The sequence below is a fragment of the Hippoglossus hippoglossus genome, chromosome 10 (genome assembly GCF_009819705.1).
Source record: "Hippoglossus hippoglossus isolate fHipHip1 chromosome 10, fHipHip1.pri, whole genome shotgun sequence".
Classification (NCBI taxonomy): Eukaryota; Metazoa; Chordata; class Actinopteri; order Pleuronectiformes; family Pleuronectidae; genus Hippoglossus; species Hippoglossus hippoglossus.
The window spans coordinates 10,249,428-10,272,484 of record NC_047160.1 but is presented as its reverse complement, the minus strand read 5'-3'; positions in this window follow the sequence as shown (position 1 = coordinate 10,272,484).

Below are 23,057 nucleotides of genomic sequence, written 5' to 3'. Positions count from 1 at the left end.
ATTCAGTAATAGTAGCTATTTTTACATCTAGCAGAAATTGTTCCACATGTAAATTGAACTGGCATCTGTGCCTTGGCTGTGAAGATCTTCTCAGGATGTTCTAGTGCAATGAACAGGCTTTCATGTGTACTGTAGCCTACACATCCTGCTGCGACATTCAGATTTGCAACTTTAAAAATATGTTTTATGACATTTTACCAATTTGTCACTGTCGACATAATCATGATGATTATTTGGGTCGATCTTAAAAGAAGAAAAAACATTGAGTGAATCTTGAAATGCAAGAAGCTGCTAGTAAAATGTAACAAAGGACTCACAGACTATTCTAGTTCATTTAATAAAAAAAATGACTTTAAGCAAAGGCCAGTAAATGTCTTAACCATCGAGTGTATGTTAAGATGGATGACAGTACAGCTCCCCAAAAGTGTAGCCAAAGCATCTTGATCGCCATCTGGTGGCTGGCTGGCTACAGAATTAGTTTTAAATCCCCCCCTCCTCCACGTTAATGGATGGGATGACATCATGATTGACAGCTTATTTTGGTTCACGACGTGAATCGGTGGGATCTTAAAACCATGGCTCCACAGCACGATTGCTACTGTGGAGACTCCAAATGTGCAAGATGGCAGCATTCGTATACGGGATATTTTTGCAGACATAGGTAGTAACGCATTACATTTACTCTGTTACATGTACTTGAGTAGTTACTTCAGTTTACAAGTAGTTGTTTGCAGAATACTTTTGACTCCAACTCGGTTACATTTATGATGGTTACATTGGGCCACACACTTCTCGCTACTTTTCCATATCCATGATTTATTCATTTTTTCACTCAGCTGAGCGGACACAGCGATTTCCCGACAGTGGCGGCCGGGCCACACTGGCAGCATGAGCCTAACAGCTGCTCCGCGGATCTGCTGCGTGTCACGTTTGTCTGTTGTTCACACAGGCAGCGTGTCTGCTGCAATGTGAGGTTTCTGGTATGATCACTGTATTTCCTTGAATAAAATTACAGCTATATATGCAACTAGTTGCCAGGAAACTACTCTATGAAACCGTGAATCATCCGGTCCTGCGATAACATCAAAAACCTTGTTAAAACAAAACCTTGTTAAAACAGCAGAAACGCTGGAGTGCCTTTACTTTGAAAGGGGTACAGGAGGTGTTGCAAATATTTATGTTTTTGACATATTCAACTGATAAACATTAAAACTGTGGTGAAAGTTTATTTTCATTATCTATTCTGCTGTGAACGCGGAGAAAATAGGCGAGACCTCGATTCAAAAGATGGATGTTTTAAGTGGATAAAGTGGAGCAAAGTACCTATTACTGACAGGCTATTGAATATTTCATGCTTTCATTTATGTTACATATTTTAAATTGTAAAGATTTACTTTATTTCTGTGGAATTTTTGAATGACTGCATCTAAGCCACTCCTGCAGGGATTAAGAGTTTTTGTTTATATGTATATTGTCTTTTATCTTGTTCTGTATAAGGCACTAAAACAATACCATTTGTCTATATTTGTGGTCTTCACCTGTTTATCTTACTACCTAGTTTGGAAGATGTATTTTATATGTCATAGAATGGTTTTGTGTAATTTATTGCAATATTATATTTATTTTTGAATGTCCGCCTCTTCCTATCCTGCGTTAACATTTTAAGTTAAATTTCAGTTTGTTTTGGAAACAGGCTGCATCCAAGCCTTTCATATGAGGATTCAGCGAAGTTTATTTTCTTGATGTTTGAAATCACTTCAAATTTATCCATATGTACTAATAATTGTACAATTGGGTAATTTATTAATGATAATGAATACTTTTGTGCATGTCAGAAAACAAATATTTAGGAGGCATATGTGACACTTAAACCTGAATATAACATTAATAATTACAGAAGAACAGTACGATGTACATCTTGATCTGCTGCTGTGCTTCTCCTTCTTAGTAGATTTTAATTCTTAGTTTTAGTTCTGTCAAAAATTAAAATTCAGATTGTTGCTCATGCCTGGTATTGTTAAACATTCCCCACTAGTGTCTGTAACCTTTCGTACTGTTCGTAACTAGAAAAGATAACAGCACTCGAACAGCTTGCTACTGTGGTTAGAGCTTGTTCAGTATAACTTTACTGCAGTGTGGGGTACATGTCTACATCTGCAGCTATAAACTGCTGCTCCTTGTACTTTTCTGGCTGATGGGTAGCTCCACTTGTACTGGAACAGATCCAGAGCTGCAGGTCTGAAGTTAGTGGTGCTGTTTTGTTCCTGCATGGATAATGTACAGACCGACATGCATAGATGGGGAAACACTGCAGGACATCTCCACTCTGCTGCATCATGTGGCATCAGGATAATAAACAAAGCCTTCCTAGCCTCTATCCTCATTGTCTTTAGTGACAACATTCAAGCACCAGGCCACTGTTTTTGCATCCAGATTCCAAGCTGCTCAGAGATGTCTCCTCCAAGCTGCTCTGTGTGCCTCGCTGACATTTGTTGTTCTTTGATTCATTAATGTGCGATGAGGAACATCCACCTTCCGATTGATGAGCCACAGTCTTTAATAATGATGAAATAAATATGATCAAATCTGCAGAATTTTCACTGATAGTGACATTTACTTCTTGTTTCTTTTATGGATTTAAATCTGCAATAATCTAGCTTGCGATTCAAGTGGGTTTTTGTAGGTTTGTTTTTTTTGGCATTCAGCACAGACGTTTTGAACGTACCTCACACAAACACAGAGCTCTCTCTCATCATTTTCTCACATCATGCACAAGAAAGAGCTACACACACAGAACTCTCTCAGGTTTGTGCTACCTCCATGACCTTGGCTGCAAAATAGTGGATCAGGTGGATAAAGATTGCAGCATCCACGATGTTGTTTATTTCACTCAGAGTGGCCGCGCTCACACAGCATTTCTGAACTGGCAAGATTAAATGCTGAGACTTGGATGATTTGTGAAAGCCCGGCAAAATTATCCTCCATGGCAACAAGGTCTAAGAAGAGGAATTCATCTAAACTTTGATCTGAACTTTGGTATGACTAATTGGTGGCCATTTTTAATTCAGACTTTGGTTGTTAGCACCCCTTCATCTTAACAAGGGGCGGCGGGACAGTCTGGATGTGCTTTATCTGTACAATGATTTAGAGATGATTATTTCTGGAGATACAGGCAGATGGATAACAATCGGTCAATTTCTCTTCAGGACAATGATTCAGGGACTTTTTGTGTTGAGTGTTATCCAGCTTTGAGTCAACATGACCTCTGACCTCCAGTCGTACAATCAGAGGCTTTGCCCTGTTTGCCGATAAAGAGTAACAGTTGTAGAAAGAAATGGGCTTCGGAGAACTGGAGCTCAGCCCAGCTCTACCGATGCATGCTGGTCCACGGGCATGAATGCAGGTCTGAAGGTTAATTGCTACCAGATGTTCGTCCTGACTAGTTTGTTAATCAACTGACATTATCAGTCTCCTGTAGTGAATGGATCAAGCTATGGAAAGCCCAAATTTACAGAGTGAAAGTACACGATGAGTCCTTGCTTTAAGATTGTTTGCTCTTCAATTCAAGTGTAATTTTTGTTTGTGTGTTTTGACTCAGATTTTTTCTTTCATGCAATAATGTAATAAATTAAAATTCTAATAATTTAATATTAATCATGAAGAAATGTTTTCTTTTTATAATTTAGGTCTTTAAAAAGGATGTGAGTGTGTAACCCTCCTCTGCACCTTCACTGTTGAGGTAATTTATATTTATTAAACAGTATTGGCACGGTGAGAGTAGCATCACCACCCTCATTTGAAATACCTCTCCTATGAGATCATCCAACACTTTGTGTGGTAGAGTAGAGAACCTGGGCAGTCATAATGTATCGCACCAGCCAACCTATTTCCTCTGACTTTGGAGAGTGTGCCGTCTCTGGCATGAATCCCGATGGCACCACTGATCGAACGATGCTGCTGTTCATTCTAATTTTGGTTTACAGAATAATAATAAAGCTGTGCTGGAACAATGTGGGAAAATGACTCAATGTGTTCAGATTAACAAATGCGTGTAAAACCACAGGCTCAGCCATGTGTTGGTCACACACAGGGTCCTGTTCTGTGAATGTGTTATCAAGGACTTTATTAATGTTACATGTGAATGAAATAAGACATAATCGACTATCACAGCAAGCAATACAAAGATTTGTTGGTTCCTCTCTGACCTTGACTTACCGTATCTCTTTGGTATTTTTGATGTCTTTGCATTGAGTGCAGCATGAAGGTAGATGACAGGAACATTGATACGGACCCATGTGTTTTGAATGTGTTTTGAAAATGACTTAAATTACTGTATTTAGGTTTAGTTTGCCACTGCATTTTCAGGTGTTTACAGCCACATCACCTCAAATAAATCCAGACAAAACTATAGGGGTGGGTCGTAGAACATATATCCCACCACTGCAAATGTAAATCCAATTTGCAAGATACACAATCAGAGATATATATGTTAAGTGGAAATAACAGCACAGTCAAGTAACCACTTCTGATATTCAGGTGAAGGTTAAATATCTTTGTCGCATTTTCAGCTTTTTATTTTATTCTAAAAATAAATGTTGACATTTTGTATACAGTGTTATCAAATCAATTCCACACCCATGGACCTCTGCAAACCACACTTACATTGAAATCTGTGTTTCACCCTTCATGAGAGCCTTTTTTCTTATCTAACATATACAGTATATGTGTGGGGGGAAAAGTCAGAATGAGTTCATATAGAGTCTGTCAATGAACATATATACATTATGCAAGCTTCTTGAAATGTACTGTATTCATAAGCTTCAGGACTTCAAACTGTTACTATGGAAAGAGGGTGTGAGGGAGCATTTATTTTCGTCCATATTTGGCACAAGTTACTTTCTTTGTAATTTCTCAAGATAACTAGGAAAATATAATATTGTACTCATTAATATGAGGCTCTAGTTGGTACTGATATAAAGTTAGAAATGCTCTAAAATGAACTCAACCTCAACCTATAGGAAGATGTTTTTTCTAAGAGAACATCTATCAATCGCATCATTGATTGTCTTGATGAGATCGAGGATGGCCAATAGTTTTCTAATTCCATACTGTGAAGGAATAAGAGTATTATATTTATATAAGTTTATGCTAAGTCCACTATTTGTCTAATTTTAAAACACTATATATAGAGTGTAGAATATAGATCTAAGTGGGTAGTTGTGCCTGACTTATCACCAGACTTATGGGGTAGTGTTGATAAAATACTTTTTTACATTATCCTTTTTGGAATTCATGTTCATCCAGTTTAATCTTAAAAGTGTCATAGTCGGAGTCTGGAAGTCAACAAATCACTCAACAATAAGGTTTTTACTGTTGTTTACATTTACCTTGATAAGTAGAAAATCTGAGTGAACCATCTTCAATAGTGAGATCATTATTAATATTTACCTGGAGTTAACAGATTGACACGATCCACCGCCTGTGCTGCCTAGTCTATTTCTGCTGTAGGATTTACAGCCATCAAGGTTAAGAATATTCACATTTGATGTATTATTTAACCTGGTTTCACTGCAGCCAATCAAATCCAAACCAAGACCCATATCGGCCAAAAGGGGAATTAGATCCTCGTAATACATAATCAGAGTTATAGTGTGAAGATGTAGCACTGAGCATAAACTCAATTAAAACTTATCATTTTAAGTTTCAGTTGATCAAATGTAATATACTTACAATTTAGCTTACCATCAATGTAATCTGATAGTTGTTCATAAACTGTTCATAATTTCAATCACAACTCGTATCATTTAAAGCCCATGAGGAGTGTGATAATGATGTGATATATGTTGTCATCACCACCCTTACCGATGAAAGTCCACGGACGCTACTCAGATGCAGATCATGTTCACAGATGAGGAAATTTATTCAAGTTGTATTCATGCTACATAACAGCAATGAATAATCTTGATCCTTTACAAGTCACCAATACAAAGAGTGGAAGGAAAAAACGGCTAACTGGCTAGCAGTGTGTTTTTCTTTTTGTCATACGTTTTTGCCCTGACATTTGTGATAAATGTGGAAATTATGAAATTGAAAGGCAACAAAAATTAATCTTCCTGTTACCTTGAACAAAACTGGGGTTTTAACATTGTTGGAAATATTTTGAATAACATAAGTACAGAAGTCAAGAAAATATACAACAAGGGTCTAGTTGTTTTTGCTTATTTTAATGAAGAAAGTTGCATATTTATCTTTTAGACCATAAACTAACATCTGAAAATCATCTAAAAATACAGAAACAACCTTTCGCTGGAGTCCAAGTACCCACAACTTACTGGCATCAGACAGTGTGCTGATAGTCATTTGACAGTGACTGTTAATATGACTTCTAATACAGTAAACACATCTACCTGCTTACAAACTCAAAGTAATTACATTTTTATCTTATGATGGTTGAGGTGCATATTTGAACCCACTATATGAAATGTGCAATGTTTCAACCTGCATTCTTTATTTTATACCTCAACAGCTTTAGGAATGCATCTACATGTATATATTGTTTCTACTGTCCTTCCTTCTACGACAACTCTGCAGCTCCACGAAACCCTGGACTGAAAGCATGTCTTTCATTGTTAGAATATTCCTAAAAGTAAGAACATAAGTTCACCACTCTTGGGGTTTTAGGCCAGTTCAGACTAATTCCCTATCCTTGGAAGCTCCATAAATGCAGACCTAGAGCTTACATTATCCCATATGAAGGCAAGGAGATGAGGAGTTGCATCATTATCCCAAATACAGATAAGAATATGTGCAGGATTAACTTGACTTCTATGAAGCTCAGTTGTTTCAGGACACTGAATAAATTTAGAAGGTGAAAAAAGATTCACTGGCTCACTTCACAAGTTTATTTCATTGCAGGTTAAAAAAAGAACTTCACACATTTGGATTACATTTTTTCATGTTTTCTGTCCAACCTTTCTGCTCTGCAATTGTCACCTGACAGTACTGGCCAATCGCACTTCATCAAGTAAGCAGGGGAAATGTCTGCGTGCTGTAAACAGGGATTTGGGGATTAACTTTCCTTTATGTGGGAAGATAAAAGACAGGCTGGATTAGAAGAGAAATGATTAATGTTGAGTTGTGCATGGACAAAGACCAATAAATATTCAATTATAATCCTCCAGTCTATAATCAAGATGACAAACACAAAAACTGAACTCGGAGGTGGAGTTAGAAGAGGAGAGAAATCATTAATATATATCGAACCATGGGACTTTAAGGACAACAGTGGCTTTGTGAGTGTTCGTCATGACATGATACACACTTGTATTGTGTCTTTTGAATTAGCAGACGTATGTGTGTGTGAAAGCGGAAAAGAAATATAAAGCAGAAAGAGGCGGGCATGGTTTGAACGAACTGACTCAGTCTGACTAATGAGAGGGAAGTGCAGAGGAATCAAACCAGCCAGCTGAGCTGGTATGTTGGTAAATTAAGCTCCACAGCAGGGACATCGGTAACATAATACTGTGCAGCAAATGTAATGGGCTTTAATGAATAAATGGCCTGCTCTATTTATAATCGACAGAGGGGGCTATTCATGAAGTTAATAAAGACGGCACAGGTAAAAAAAACAGGATATTATTTATCCTAGAACGTTGCTCTACACTTTACAGGGCTGATGGACTGGACTCCTGTCATTAAAGTCAGACATTTTGTTCTCATGGTCCACAATTCATCCTGAATTATTTAAGACTAAGTCCTCAGAATACCAAAGAGGAAGGTAATATGGAAGTAGATAACAAATTAGTGAGATGGAGAGAGACAGTGGAAGTCTCCAAAGACCGTTTACTGTGGTGCCCAGGGCTCCTCCTGCCTCCAAATTGCATGTAATGTGAGGGAGATGGTCCAAGACATGTTCTGTCACTATGGACCCCTGCTGGCACAAACAATCGCTTTCGGAGGAAGATTAGGTTTCAGTGGAGAATTGAAATTAGACTTTCTGCGTATTTGCTTTTTGTTTTGCTTTTTTTTTTTGCTTATCCCCATCCATCCCGCTTCCTCTCAGTGATTCACAAGTTGACCCGCATGACATAATAATAATAGTGTCTGGGGAGAATAAAAGTCATTTCGACTGCTCTCGAATTGGAAGGACATCTGCGACGTCAAGCTAGAATCCACACGGATCTGTTGTAATGAGGTTGAATCATGCTGCACAATGGTTCTCTTTTTTCTTAAGTCTGTTTCTGTGCACCTAATTGATTCTTCAGGAAATCTGAGGTAGAATTCTGTGTGCATGCTTCCGTGTTTGCTCTCTCGCTGACGCTTGTGCACTGTGAAAACTGACAGCTGTGGGCTATGATCGTGCACAGTCAAAAGAGACAAAACATAACATCAAGCACACTTGCGCTTTGACTTTCTGTCTCAAAGCCAGTGACCCCAATCCCAGTCACCAAAGATGGGAAACGTATCAGTCATACTCACTCTCATTTATAAGTCCTCATTATCCCTAATTCACTTTTAAATTTCCCCTCAACCTGGACATGGCCACCACTGCCATTTTCCTGGCTGCGCAGATTGCAGTCAGTCCCAGTGATATTAAAACACAGTCTCTAAACTGCTCTTTAGTGACCTTTCATGTTGTCACAGAGTTTGACATTTTGTTGCGATGAACCAGAAGTGGCTGTCGGATGTCAGCGCTGACATGGCAAATGTAAATGACACGTGAAGACAGTGATGTACTGTAAGTGGCATCTACGGATAAGATCTCCTCTCTATAAAGGACAGAAAAGCCCTGAAGGATCACGTGCAGCAAAAGGGAAGGAATGCACAGAAGAGGGGAGGGAAATGGTGGATATCGGTGGAACTGGGCGTGAGAGTGATGGCATTTGAGAATCGCTCAGGTGTCGAGCTGTATCAGAGATGATTACACACTAATTGAGGAAATCTAGTGCTGCTGCTAATCACAGTCAAGGAGTCCGCCCTTTTTTCACCTTGGACTGTATGTCATGAGGGTTCAATGACTCTGGAACCTTTAAATCAAGCTGAACAAGGGAAAAAATGGGAGCCAGCGCGATACAATGGGGCAATCTACCAGTCTCAAGGGCATTTGGCTTTCAGTCACTTTTAGACCTTTCAGAGTACAGTGGGTTATTCAGCTGAAATATAGTAGTATTAAATAGGGCAGCAATATAAAGTGTAGTTGTAGAGCAGTACTCTGAAGACAGCGTATGATGGGTAGAATATAAGGAGTGATCATTGCGTTTCAAATATCGTGATTTAATTTTCATTTGTTTATCATTTATTAATTTGTGAAATTATTTTCTTGATTAGTTGATGATTGTTTTATCTATTAAATGTCAGAAACAGTGAAAAATGTCCTGGAAAGTTGCTTTCTTTTCTCCAACTAACAGCGTTTAATTTACTTTTATGACAGAAAAAGCAAAGCAGCGAATTCTAAAAGCATCAGTTGTGTACCTTACTGTCATCAGGTGTTTCAACCTTTTATTCACAAGACCCCCTCTTCTAAGGCCGGCCCACCACAGGTTGATCAGACCTGGGTGCATGTCCCTAGCATGTCCCTGATCCAGAGCCATTGGCTGCAGCTTTCTGCAGTGTGTGTGATGTTTCTTTTATGGTCTGGCACAGGGATTGTCCATACAGTACATCCCCAGACCTTTGAGCAACCTGAATGGTGGATGTTTTAAGGAAACCCCATCAGCCAACCTCCACAGGGCAAACTATTGCTTTCCAGCCCCGTTGCTCTGCCTCAAATGCCATGTCTGCATACATCTCATTCGCTTCATCAACATATCCTCCCAGGCTACTGTCTATTCTACGAAGTAGACGACGCACAGGGTGTTGGAGCAGAGTATCAGGTCAGGTCTTTAAGGACTTTAAGCCGCTGGCCCACGTCCACCAACATCTCAGAATTGTTGTGTATTTCTAGATTAATATATTTATGTTCTTTTTCAGTTATGACTCTCATACGAGATGGTAGAAGTAGTTCCATGGCATTCATTCTCTATATGTATTTGTTTTTCAAAGGGTTTAGCCTGAGCCAGGTCATACAACAATGACAGTGAACATCACTTCCACACTGGGTAAGAAGCATACAGCTGTTATTCATACAGCTGTTAGGGTATTTTAAATACACTCGTATCAGATACTCAAAGTCAAGGTATCCAGTGGAATAATGGTATCGGATAATCTCTACTATCCACTGTCTTCATGAGTCTCTTTAACAAACCTGCTCGGGATTAAATTGTTTGCTGTTGTAATTCTGTATATTGCATAGAAACCATAGTTGTGATAAGATGTGACAAACTGCAAAGAAATGTCAGTTTTTCCCCACTGAGCTAATTTGGGGATGAAAAGGAAAGAACTGGACTTTAATGCCGGGCCGTAGTTCACTTCAGAGCCAGCAGAGTAAGTGGGGCACTGCGAGGTGGGGATTGAAAAATCATCTGTCTTTTCTACTGTGATGAGCTGCTGTGAGAGCAGGAAATAGGGGTTGCCGGTCAGCCTGACTCCTTCACTCCCAGTAACCCCAATTCGTATTATTATTACAGTTAAGGTCAGACTGAGAGGGAGCGAGGAATGAGGGAAGAGGGGGTCAGACAATGAGTAGGCGAAAGAGCCAGACAATGACAAAGAAATAAAGAGAGACAACGTGAGAAGGTATATCGAGTTGTGGGTGTATGTGTGTCACTCAAGTCATCCAATAATTTTATGGTGACAAAAGTTGAATGCAGTGTGTGGTGATGCAGATCCTGCTCTTTTAACTGGCTGTGATGCTGTTCTGTGGACCAGAAACCTCTAAAAAACAAGAGGCTGTGTCTCCTTGTCACAGTGAATATATACCACCTAGTTCCGTCCCTGCCATGCTTGTTGCTTCTCACTCCATGTCCTCGCACAGTTTCCAATGGCAACCAGCTGAACTAAAAGAGATTTTTTTAGTTGACAGATTATTATGAAAGATATCTTTTCTCCCTTCTGCAGCATCTACCTCTGTACATAATTGTGGAAGATGCTGAACATTTCTACTATCGGGCTCGCTGAGTTTCTTAGTGAGGAAAGAGCTCTGGGGGTGGAGAGGAAGGCAGTCTTTTGCACATGTCTGTTGCCATGGGGATTCTGGCGCAGTGACTATGCAGTAATGCGGCTGCGGGAATGGAGGATTTCTTTTCACAAGGGAGGAACGGGCAAAAAAAAAAAAAAAAAAGTGTGCATGAGCTGTAGCCTCAGCTGCCAATTATGTGGACGGGGCATTTATTTTAGAAGGAGAGTTAGCAAGGCTTTACTTAGACCAGGAGCAAGGTGCTGCCTCAGAGACCTTTTGATGTTTTCATACTACCTCACCGTCCAGATTAAATTAAGCATCGGCCACCACACGGATGGTTGGGAGAAAAATCCATTTCAATAAGGGGAAGACAATGGGGAGCTAATGGAGGCTTCGTAATTGCATGTTCCCAAGATAAACGTGTTAATCAAATACAAAGCCTGCATAGAAAACAGTAATTTACCGTTTGAGAAGAGGAGGCTGCTTGGAATATTGCCGATACAATCATAACATTAATAATTAATTTTAACCCTGTTCCTAATTTGCATATTATGAAAGTCAACATCCTGGCCATGGTGAAACTAGAAATGGCCTTAAACCTTGTGCTGCATGTGGTACTTCAAAGTCCAATGTATTTCACTTTGTGCTAAGATTATATCAGATCAATCACTAACACAACCAGTCATTACATGAGACCTGTCAGTCACTGGGCTGTTTGCTGCATTAGGACTCCATTAAATTGTTACCTTAATCCTCAACTTAATATAAAAGGACAACTAGTTGATGTGTAACTATAAGATACAAGATTTGAATAATTTTATAATGGTACAAATGCATTTCTGATTCCCATGTCAGCATCCAACCTCCGGTTTTCACTGAAGCGAGGAATAAAAGAATGGCATCAGGTATTACTTGTATTGCTGACAGTGTGAATGAGAGCTAAAGAGGCATTTGTGTTGGATTTGACAGAGAGCACCACCCATGTTCCTAAATTATAACAGTTTTACAAACTTTTGTATAGTTTAGTTGGACTGTGTAGGTGTGATATGAGCACATTTGACTGACATTGTGAGCAACATATCATTAGCTGAAGTTATTCTTCCCACAGTTCACACATCCCTTTATATACAGAACAATTCAGGCAGTTGTTGAGGAGAGCTATTTAACGATTTAATACACTGTGGGGTCGTTTATTCTATGACAGGTTACATTTCATAAACTCACCACATATTTTGATGTCAAGTAACTAGCCCCGAACAGCAGCAAGATTAAAGTAGCCGAGTGGAAGAATAAAGTTCCATGAAACAAAAGTGAAGCTAAAACGTCTCAATTACCCTGTGGTGGCTGGCTGCAGTATAGGTCATTAACCCCCCTTCCTCCATGTTGGTGGATGGGACGTATAATACATTTTTCTCAAAGATGGTTTCTGTCATTTGAGGTGGTTCTTATCACACTGTTTGTTCATGTGTTAATTATTTTTTATTTTTTATTTTATTTGTTATTTGATGATATAAAAACATGGTGATCGTCATGATGGACAGGTGAGACTGACTCATGATTGGTTGAATGCATTTATTAACAGGACCTAGCTGCCTGCTACTGCGCAGGCTCTGGCTCTAAATGGGAAAGACAGCAGCGCTCGTATCAGGGATATTTCACTTTCAGATGTTGTTTCCCTTCTCCCTCTCCTTGTTTTCCACTGCTACTTCCTGCTCATGAAAACTTAAATCTTGATTTGTTTAATTTTCAGTAATCTTTCTCTTCCATCCTTCATTTCAGGACTTTTGAATTTTTCAGTGGGCCTGAAAATGTTCACTTTTTTCCACGTCTGAGTAAGAGGCACTTTAAAACTCTCTAGTTGCTGCAGAAACTTGAACTTTTTAGCTGCAGTTTCCATGATGTGCCTTAACATAAAAAATTAACAGTCTCAAAGTAGTGGTTTTTGAGCAATGATGATAATACTCTTTATTTAGGCCACTGAAGTCTTCCTTTCAAATCTTAAATGTTTCTATATAACATGTGATATTTTTGACAAATTAATAAATTAATTAATATTCAGGGGTAAAAACCATCTTGGTTATTTTCCATTGAGTTGCACATTCATAAACTTTAATCTTCTCCAGTAAGGCGGTACAGTGTGATATGACTAAATTTGATTGACAGTGGAAGCCTGTATACGCACAACCTCACCCAACCACTTAACATATTTTGATTTAAATGTGTCTGTAGAAGAGTAAATCCTGGCTGGTGCTTTCTCACCGTCTTTACTGACCCAACCAGGCAGACGATTTCACACAAAAATATAAACATTTACATCTCTCATATAAAAGCTGCTCTGGCAGAAAATTACTTGTCCATGTAGAACCCCATCATTTCTTGTACGGAAAGTTTTCCACAACTTTTAACAGAGATTGCTTCTAAAAACTAATCCCCAACACAAAAGGTATTTTTCTCCTGGTATTATTTGATATTACCGAGGGTAGTCTTGCTTTCTATCAATTTTCCAATTGCTTTCATTTTAAAATATGCAAATGTTGAGAACATGACTACTGTGAATGAACATGCAGGCAGGGCAACAAAAGGAGAGAAGGACCATGTGACGTGGCTTTAAGGGACGGCTCACGGTGGTGTTATTGGTTGGGTTTGTGATTATGCGTTGGATGAATGAATAATGGAAACATGATGGCATCAGCTGTCATGTTGTGATGAGCACCACCTCGCAGTTGTTCCTTTCTCATAATTCATTTGAACGTAAGAACACATGTAAGCATGATAGAAAATACACTGATGTGTCAGGCTGGAGAAAAAACTTGGAGAGACAATACCACGAGACATCACTTATGAATCTTAACTTTAAGATCGTATCTGGTCCTGTTCAGTGTTGTCTGATGTGACATCGAGCCACAACAGTCACTTCCTATTGTAAATATGGTCTGATCAGCATGAATAATCAATGGCACACTGTCTCATCACTTTGTTGTCTTAAAAGCGATAATGTAAGGGCATGTTGCAGTTCAGAGGCTCTGCTTCCTATGCAGCCGAGAAACTTGTAGAATCACGATGATGCTCGCTCAAATGCATTGTTACATAGATGCAGTGAGACTGCAGTAATCCGGCTTTTCAGAAGTGATCATGAATACCTGATGTTATGCGACTAAATTACTCTGCATCCACATGCGGCCTGTAAACATGAATGCATTTAATTTAAGTCTTGGCACACTTCTTCATCTTCTTCTTCTAATCCCCCCACCCCACCGACATGGTTTATACCTTCTTTGGGCCTATTTTGCATCCACAGGAGGTAAAACTCATGTCCAAATTCGTGAAGATCTCATAACAACGAGGACAGAATATAACCATAACCTCTGCCATTTGAATGACACTCTTATCTGAAGCATATTATTTTACACTACGACTGGAAAATTCAATTTTTGTGCAGGAACACTTGACTCTCTGACACACGTGGCATTTCTCTTCATAATGAGAAGATAAAAGCCCCGTGTAATTGTCAAGAGCAGCTGTGAAGTTACACTGTGCCTACAGCAGAGCATGCATGTAACACTATAGCTGGGAAACTTGAATTCATTTGCTCCAGCACAGTCACACACACACACACACACACACACACACACACACACACACACACACACACACACACACACACACACACACACACACACACACACAATGTATGACCTTCAACCTGCACGACATCTCAGGATGGCACTAGCTATTAGGTTCACCATGCCTGATTTGACAGATGTCACACAAGAGGGATTACCTTTAGGTCTCCTTGAGGACCATGGACAGATCTGTAAACATGGAGACAGTTGAGCAGTGCCATTGCTGTAAATCACTGGGTATGTTTCAGTCAACAAGAAAGTTAAATAAGTAAATAACTGAAGTGTCATCAGAGTAATTAAAGAGAAAAGAAATAGAATCAATATGTGGGCATTTATCCGTTTTACAAGTTTAGCTTTTTGATTTGGGAAACAACTCAGGAGACACCGAACGTGTCAGTAATGAGGCCAATTAAAACTTTCTATCAAAGTCTCAAAAGAGGCTTTGATACAGATAGGATGAGATAGATACAGTATTATGAGATAATAACGTGCTTGGATTTCTGACCTAAAAAGAGCACACAATTTATTTTCGCTCTCAACTGAACATTAAGAACGTAACAAACAATAAACATATGTCATCCCTATGGGGGTAATCCCCTGGGAGACCAAGGCTAATTGCCTTTAGAGTTTTACCTCTATGGGACAGATGTAATTGACTTGGGAATTTGAGTTTTGTTCCCATGATAAATAAAATGTGTCTGTGAAGCTCTGACTGTAATTGGCTATAAAAATGTTCTGTTTTCTACTGAGGATGCCCCAGCCCATCACCGTCAATCAAAATCCCATAATGAGTGGGGTCAACAAGATGTATGTCTTGCTCTCTAGCTCCAAGCAATTTCCTGCTACTTTTTGTTGCCTTCATTTAGATTCATTAAAATCTGTGGATAAGCCGTTACGATGGATATCTAACCCTTCAACCCTGCTGTAACCTTGAGGTGAAAAAAGATGAGCCAAACACGTTAAACACTGGTATTTAGATCGCATCAAAGATGATATATGAACTAGAGTACGTACTCAAAGCCGCTGCAAGTGTGGCTGGAATATTAAATGTGGCCCCTGGGTAATGACAAATAACTGACACAGCCACACTTTTAATGTAGCAGAAGAAAAAGAAGAACAACAGTAACACAATTCATTTCTATAGGACTAAATTAATTTCATCATTCACTTGGTGTTTTGTTCCATTGCTGCATTGCATAGCTGTGTACAGCACTATTTGAGGCGCTTTTTTCCATAAAGTTGGTAAAGTTGGTACTGTCCATGCAGACAGTCAGACCTCAAAGTTGCAGCTGCAGTTGTGCTCGTACCTACAAGAAGCATGCGATGCAGTTCTCTCGCTCATGCAAGATCTTGAGTTTCACTCTTTAGTCAGTGTACCTGTCATCAAATGCACATGAGGGTGTGCATGTGCACCCCTGCTACCGCCATTAATTGCATTAATTCTGTGGAAAACAATACTTATATCTGTGTTGTGCTTGTAGTTTTGTTTTTGCTCTTATGCCCGATGTCTGAGCAATGATCAAATTCCACTGTTTTTAAGCTGCAGATCGGCACTGGGGTACTTGGCATTTTTATCACTGTTCGGTTGGACTATAATCTACAGTTTTGTGTCTGTTTCCAGTAAAGGGACAAAGTGCAGTTTGAGTCTGGACTCTGAGCCAATATGTGAAGAAGGATGATGCAGGCAAAGCCAGTATTGTGATCAAAGAGGGGAGACAAGAGAGAAGTTTGCTCACTTCTACAAACAGGTAAGTAAGGCTTTAAAATACAGTTATATTATACGTCTGTTATCAGGTTATCAGTTATGCTGTCCTCCACTTCGAGGCAAGATGTCAAGTGCTCTCTTGTCCTGGATGGGTCTTTTGATTACATGAAGTGTGGGCAAATCCCCAAACCCCATGAAATCGATTCATTGCCTCTCAGAAATGTGAGTGTTTAAGGTTACACTTCTTTGGAATGTTTTCTTGTCATTTTTTATCAACACTTAAAAACTGGGACTGGGACTCAGTTTCTGGTTGTTAGCAAACATCCAGCACAGTGACTGAATAAATTATAACAATTATAAATGAAAACATTGTATTGATAATTTAATAGGTGGTTCATTAAAAATAAACCTACAGTCGTGTCTGTCAGTATCTCTGAGCGAATGTACTAGTGCAGCGTGACATGACAGTAAAAACATTAAGGTGTGGTGTAGCACTGCGGTCCCTGAAGGGCCCTTAGGGGTTGCTCTGAGGAACAGTAACAGTGTTTGTGTTTACTGCTCCACTGGACATCTCATATGATCGCCCCCATAACTGTGACATTTTTCAGCATGTCAAATTAAAATAAATCCAGCGGCCGTTGGACAACATATTTTTACACTGAGACATAAAGAAGAATAGTGTTTTAAAAACCTGACGATGTATAATTCTGTCCCCAGCATAATGCTTACATTTATGTATGACCAGTGGAGTGTAAAGGTTATTTATCAAACGGAGCCTCTTTATTTTTGGTCTGTTAAAAATCCATTAATCACATCCTCCCTATTGGTAAGTAATATTACATTTTTCATGCAGTCCTGCTGTATAATAAAGCATTTTCCACCACCGTCACAACACAGAAATATAATCTATAATAAATTTCCAGCCTGACATTTTTCATGCACAAGGAAATAGAAGTGATTACATAAATAACTCAACACAGAACATTGCAAATAAGCCAATTAGAAAGTGGAGAGATGACTTTTATTTATTTTTTTAAAATAATGATTTGAATTTGGTAATCCTCAGTTCACCTTATAAGAGGGTACACAGGGAAAAATAGGTTTATGTTGTGTGAAGGCTGCTGCCTTTCAATCTGAACTGAAAGCCTATTGATTGGAAATGACTTGTAATGATTAGCACTGATGAGGGTTGATGGTATCAGTAGATCATAGTGTAGTTGGTGATTGATACTCAGGCAACAGCTCATTACGATTTAATTAACTCCTTGTTCTAACGGCACCACCAGTTTTATCTTTACCAAAGCTGTGTTTTAACAACTGCTTGTGCTAAATGCTACGTCCTCAAATAAGGCACCTAATACCTCTTTTAAAACCCAAATTAGTGGGTCTACGCAGGTTTTTTAGAAGGGTGTGTGTGTGTGTGTACGTGTGTGTGTGTGTGTGTACGTGTGTGTGTGTACGTGTGTGTACGTGTGTGTGTCATGGCAAGTGGTCCTGGAGACAACTACGGTAACAGGAACCGAGGTGGTTTTGAGTACCTTGACAGGTGTTTATATGTCCATCTGTCAGTGTGTGGACAGATTTTATCACCGCAATAGTGTCATAATAAGAACCTGGCCTTCATTTTGATTTCAGCTACACACCTGAAAAGTTTTGTCCCTGTCTCTTGCACAGTTGTCCAGAGACAGACAGACAGACAGTCAGACAGATAAACACCTGCCAAAATCCTCTCTGTGGTAGTTTCCGCTACAGTAGGTGTCCCCCAGGACCACAATTTGATGACATGATGTCACACACATGCACACAGACTCACAAGGTGAAAACAATACCAGCCCTGCTGTCGCCGGTGGAAATAATTTAATAATGACTACAGAGCAGGACAGAGTACTCATGGGTCAGAACGTCAACATGTTGATGGGCGCTGTGGCGGGTGTGATCCCATTGCAGGTTGGACTCTACTTTGCACTGCACCAGGTTATATCAGGACGGAGCTGTGACAACCGAACACATCCCAGTTGTGCTGGTGAGCTTCATACAGAGCTCAGAGATGACTGCTCAACAGTAAAGAGGCATAGTTGTTGAACACTTGCCAATAATCTGCCTCAGAGAACATCTGCAGACAAAGGAGATGAATGAGCCAAAAATATGAGTTAAAATACACCAGTGAAAACTAGCTGGGCACTTGTTTTAAGCTTACCACTGTTTTTTATTTCATTTAGTATTTTGCAATACTTACAACATTTATTCATAACTTCACTCCCAAAGAAAGTTAATTATACTATCACACAAACAATACAGGCGTATGGGAACTTTAACCATCAGTTTTTTGCTATGCTGAAAAAGAAAGCTGTGTGCTGTGGGGCAAAAAAATAAATGTAAATGTAGTCCAAAAATATTTGTGTTAGTACCTGCACACTCAGTTCGTAAAACTATTTATGATCAAAGATCTTTTGATTAGTACTGGTATGAGCAATGCATCCCACTCAGCACTTTATCAAACTCATGAAAAACCCATGAAAAAGTGATTGAACTCTCTTTGAATCCAAAAAAAGGAATTGATGGCAATGCAAACTATTCTATGCTGCAAACGCTGCCCTAACAGTTTACACCAGGATGTGTCATTATCATACAAATAAAAGTGAAACCATCAGTATTGTATTATTAATCTGTATATATGGGGGCTTTACCTGAACAAACGCATCAGCTCAAACACAGTGATTTTATCCATTTGGTTATAAATGTATTGAAAAACAGAAAGGACATTCCCATGTCATTTTCATTTATATTTTGTATTCATACCAGCTTGTAATTCTGTTACTTCTGACAGCAGCCTGAAGGCACCATAATGCTCATTTGTTAGTTTAAATTCATGCAAAACACAGTCAGTAATAATTCAACTTCCGTCCACATCAATACTCTTCACAAAGTTAAATAGGGATAGGGAGGATGATGGACTCGTGCGATGTAGTGAACATGCCCCTGTCAGTCCACCAGGAACACTCCCACTACTCCAGATGGCCATGTCCTTCCCTGGCTCTCTGTGGATTCTTCCCCTCGTAATGACTCTGGCTGAGGCGACGCAACAATTAGCCTCTCCACATGCCCTCAGCTGCTGTAGTTACATTCTCTGGCTGGAGTGAAGGAAAAGAGAGCAAACTGGACCAAGACTGGAGCTTCCTCAAACTAGGCTCAGCCATTAGAAGCTGGTCCCAGTTCACACTGGCTGCAAGACATCAGTTTCCACATCTGAGAAATGGATCCCAAAACAGCACCAAACATAATGAGAACCAAATTAAAGATGCATTGTGTATTTTATTTTGTTGGGTGCATAGTACAGCCAAGGCCCAACATTCCCCTTATGAAACCACCTTAAAATTCACTTAATTTAGGGTTTTAGTTGGATCTGCACCAATTTGCATACTCATAAACATCAGTCCTTTAAACATGCTGTTTTTTTCCCGTCAGGATCCATTAATTATTCTCTTAGAAATCAAAAAATGTAGAAAGGGCCCTATCTCGCAAATTTCAAGAAAGATAGAAAAGTTCTTGGATCCTCAGTTAAAAAGGTTCTTCAGTGACCTATCCACAGCAGGTTTCGTGGTAATCCATCCAGTAATGCGTAGTTGTGTAATAATGCTCAGTAACAAACAGACACAGATGAAAACATACCCTCCTTTTCATGGGAACAATGTATGTTGTTGTAGATGGCATCCTGTCATACAGCTAATATTTAGTTTGTTATAAGGCAAGAAAAAAATAACATCTTCACACTTCAAGAAAAATCTTGCATCACCATCGTAAGCACTTGCATATGGGAGATTTTCACATTTAAAGTTTAAGCACATTTAAAGAGAGGTGAAGCAACCAACAAAATTCCACTGAGGCACATCGGTTAAGAGCAAGTTAAAGGTGACAGTGATCATACACTATATGATGCTTAAAAATGCTACCAATTGGGATGCAACCCATGGCCTGTCTTTGCTCAGTGTTTGAAGTGATGATTCAAATACTTCAAAGGCCTCCGGTCATTAAGTCTTTACATTATTTTATACAGCCGCTTTAAATTTGCAGACATTTTCCAAGATTTCTTCAGGTCATTTACAGTGTAGAATCAAGGGCACGGTGGAGGACTTCCTCCTGGCTATGGTATTGATCTATGTGTAAGCAGTGACAACATGAAATGAATCTAGTGAGGCGGTAATCTGTGTGGCAATGACTATGTCCTGAGCAGCAGAGGTGATTTGTATTCCAATATTACAAATTTTTATGTGCATGGAGGGTTTACAGGTTTTCTTAAAGGGTGGTTCGTCACTGGCTGATGAAAACCAAACACCCTGTAAATAACCTCCAATATCTATAAATCTAAAAAAGTGCTAGTTTTAAAGGAAAGTTCAAAATTGACTTTCATGTAAATTAAGCTTAAGTATTTCAATTAAGTTTTTATGCTTTCCCCAAAATGCTTCACTGGGCCACAACTTTGCTATTTTTATAATTTTTTACCTGCAGGACCCCATTTTCTGTAAAGTCCCCTTTTAGCTTGTCACCTCGTGTAGTAACATAAAATTATCAGAACTTTGGATGCCAACTTGAACTGCATTTTTTTTTTTTTTTACAATATAGGAATCTCAAATTTCTACACAATACGATACATAGAATTTATATAGTCGGAGCTGCTCTTACTGTAAATGGTAAATCTATATAGCACTTCACTAGTCTTATCCACCACTCCAAGAGCTTCACAGAACAAGCCACATTCACCCTTCACACACATTCATACAGCACCACTCATGAGGAATTTTATAGTAACAATGGAAGGAGAGAACTGGTAAAGTGTTCCTCATTAAATCAGTGAGTATCTTAAGGCGATCGACGTGAAGCTAAATTATTTTCACAAGTCTTATCTTTCCATGCATCCATTTCCTATACCTCTTATCCTTTGAGGGTCGCAGGGGGGCTGGAGCCAAACAACTCTTTTCTCTAACTTTAAAACTTTGCCTTGCATATATGTAAATATATGATAGATCTGGGAACCTTCAGACTTTTTTGGACCCCAGCTACCATTGTTGTGTTTTTATATAAAGAGGAATAACAATTAGTTTTGTCCTTGAACAGTAGGTGAAGATGTTCAAACTGTCAATATTTTCGAGTCTCTTATCGGAGGAAATGTTTCATTCCTTGATCCTTTTGCTAAACCTGTTAATTCTCGATCAGACTGGCAGTGAGGCTGTCCTAGCATGCACCGAGCAGAAGGCAAGGAAACAGTTTGGAGCGTCTGGCTGTGACACAGCATACAGCCATCATGCTGTCCTAAGAAAATCCTTCCAGGTCCTCCTCATCTTACTGTCGATTAAAGAGCGCCTCCCTGCCTGCATGGTCACAGAAGTGCACAGACCTGCTCTATCTACCCAAATAAAACATGTGAAGAAATTTAGAAAAAAAAAAATTCTCTGGTGAAATTGGTGCCACATGGCTGCAGATGATGGCGCATGAGGTCAGTGAAGGAAGCCGTGAATAAAATAAGAGCTATCCTGGCCACTGAGGCTTGACAAACTGCAACAACCCAGTAACGTGGGTTAATTGTCTCTCTTCTAAAGATCCATAGCCTCACCAATATCTGCAGAATGCTTCCTTTTTACATTACACAGAATATATTGTGAGTTTCTACACTATCCTCATGCTTTAGGTTCACAGAACATGTGCATTCTCGTGGGTATGCTGGTGAGGCACATACACAACATCGTTGACTGTATTTTTAATCATATGAAATGTATGATATTTAGGTGTCAGTAAGGATTGTTGTCGATAGTTAGGTGCTGATTTGTTTTTGTTTTTTGCTCCTCAGTAACTGCTCTGGATTGTATTGGCCTCTTTGTTGTTTTATCCGGAAAACAAAAACAGTAGCAGGTAGAGCCCGACTGATGTATCGCTCAGCTGAAATTGTACAATATGAACTTTCAGAGACATATGGGTATCAGGGTTTATGTTAAAGGGGACATAGCATGCAAATTCCACTTTGTTAGTGCTTCTACACGTTAATGTGGGTATCTGGCATGTCTACCAACCCAAAAACTCTGGGAAAAAAAACACTCGCGCGTTTTGTTATGGTTCCTCTAAGTCAGAAACGTCATGCTTGAGTGACTCGATTGAGCTTCCTGGGTTTTGTGTCGTAACAAGGCACTGGAAGTCTCCCTACATGGCCTTGGCCCCGTCCCCCATCCCCCCACCTCACCCCCCCCCCCCCCCCCGTCCCCCCACACTCGTTATGCCGGGTTTACACCGGACGCAGCAAGGCTGCGAGGCAGCGCAGCGCCGTTCTCAAGCGCGCAGCTGCCTGGGACGTGCATTTCTCCGGGACGTGCATATATATAAGGTCAGCCCGCGATTCTGCTTTCTCCGCTTGTTGTTGTACCCATTGAATGTCGGGGTTCGGGGGTAAATGATTGGGGGTAAACTTTTGATTTATAACTATTGTATTTAAGTTCATGGTTAAAATATTAAATAGATGGTTTAGCGTGAATTACTTTTCTTTGTCAAAGGGGTTTAATTTTGACATTTTAGGATTTTTTTGGTGATCTTTTTTTTATTTATTGAGAGGAATATGAAAATATAAAATGTACAAATGAGCAAATGTCATTTTTTTTAAGAATAAATATCAGCCAATATACTACAGTCT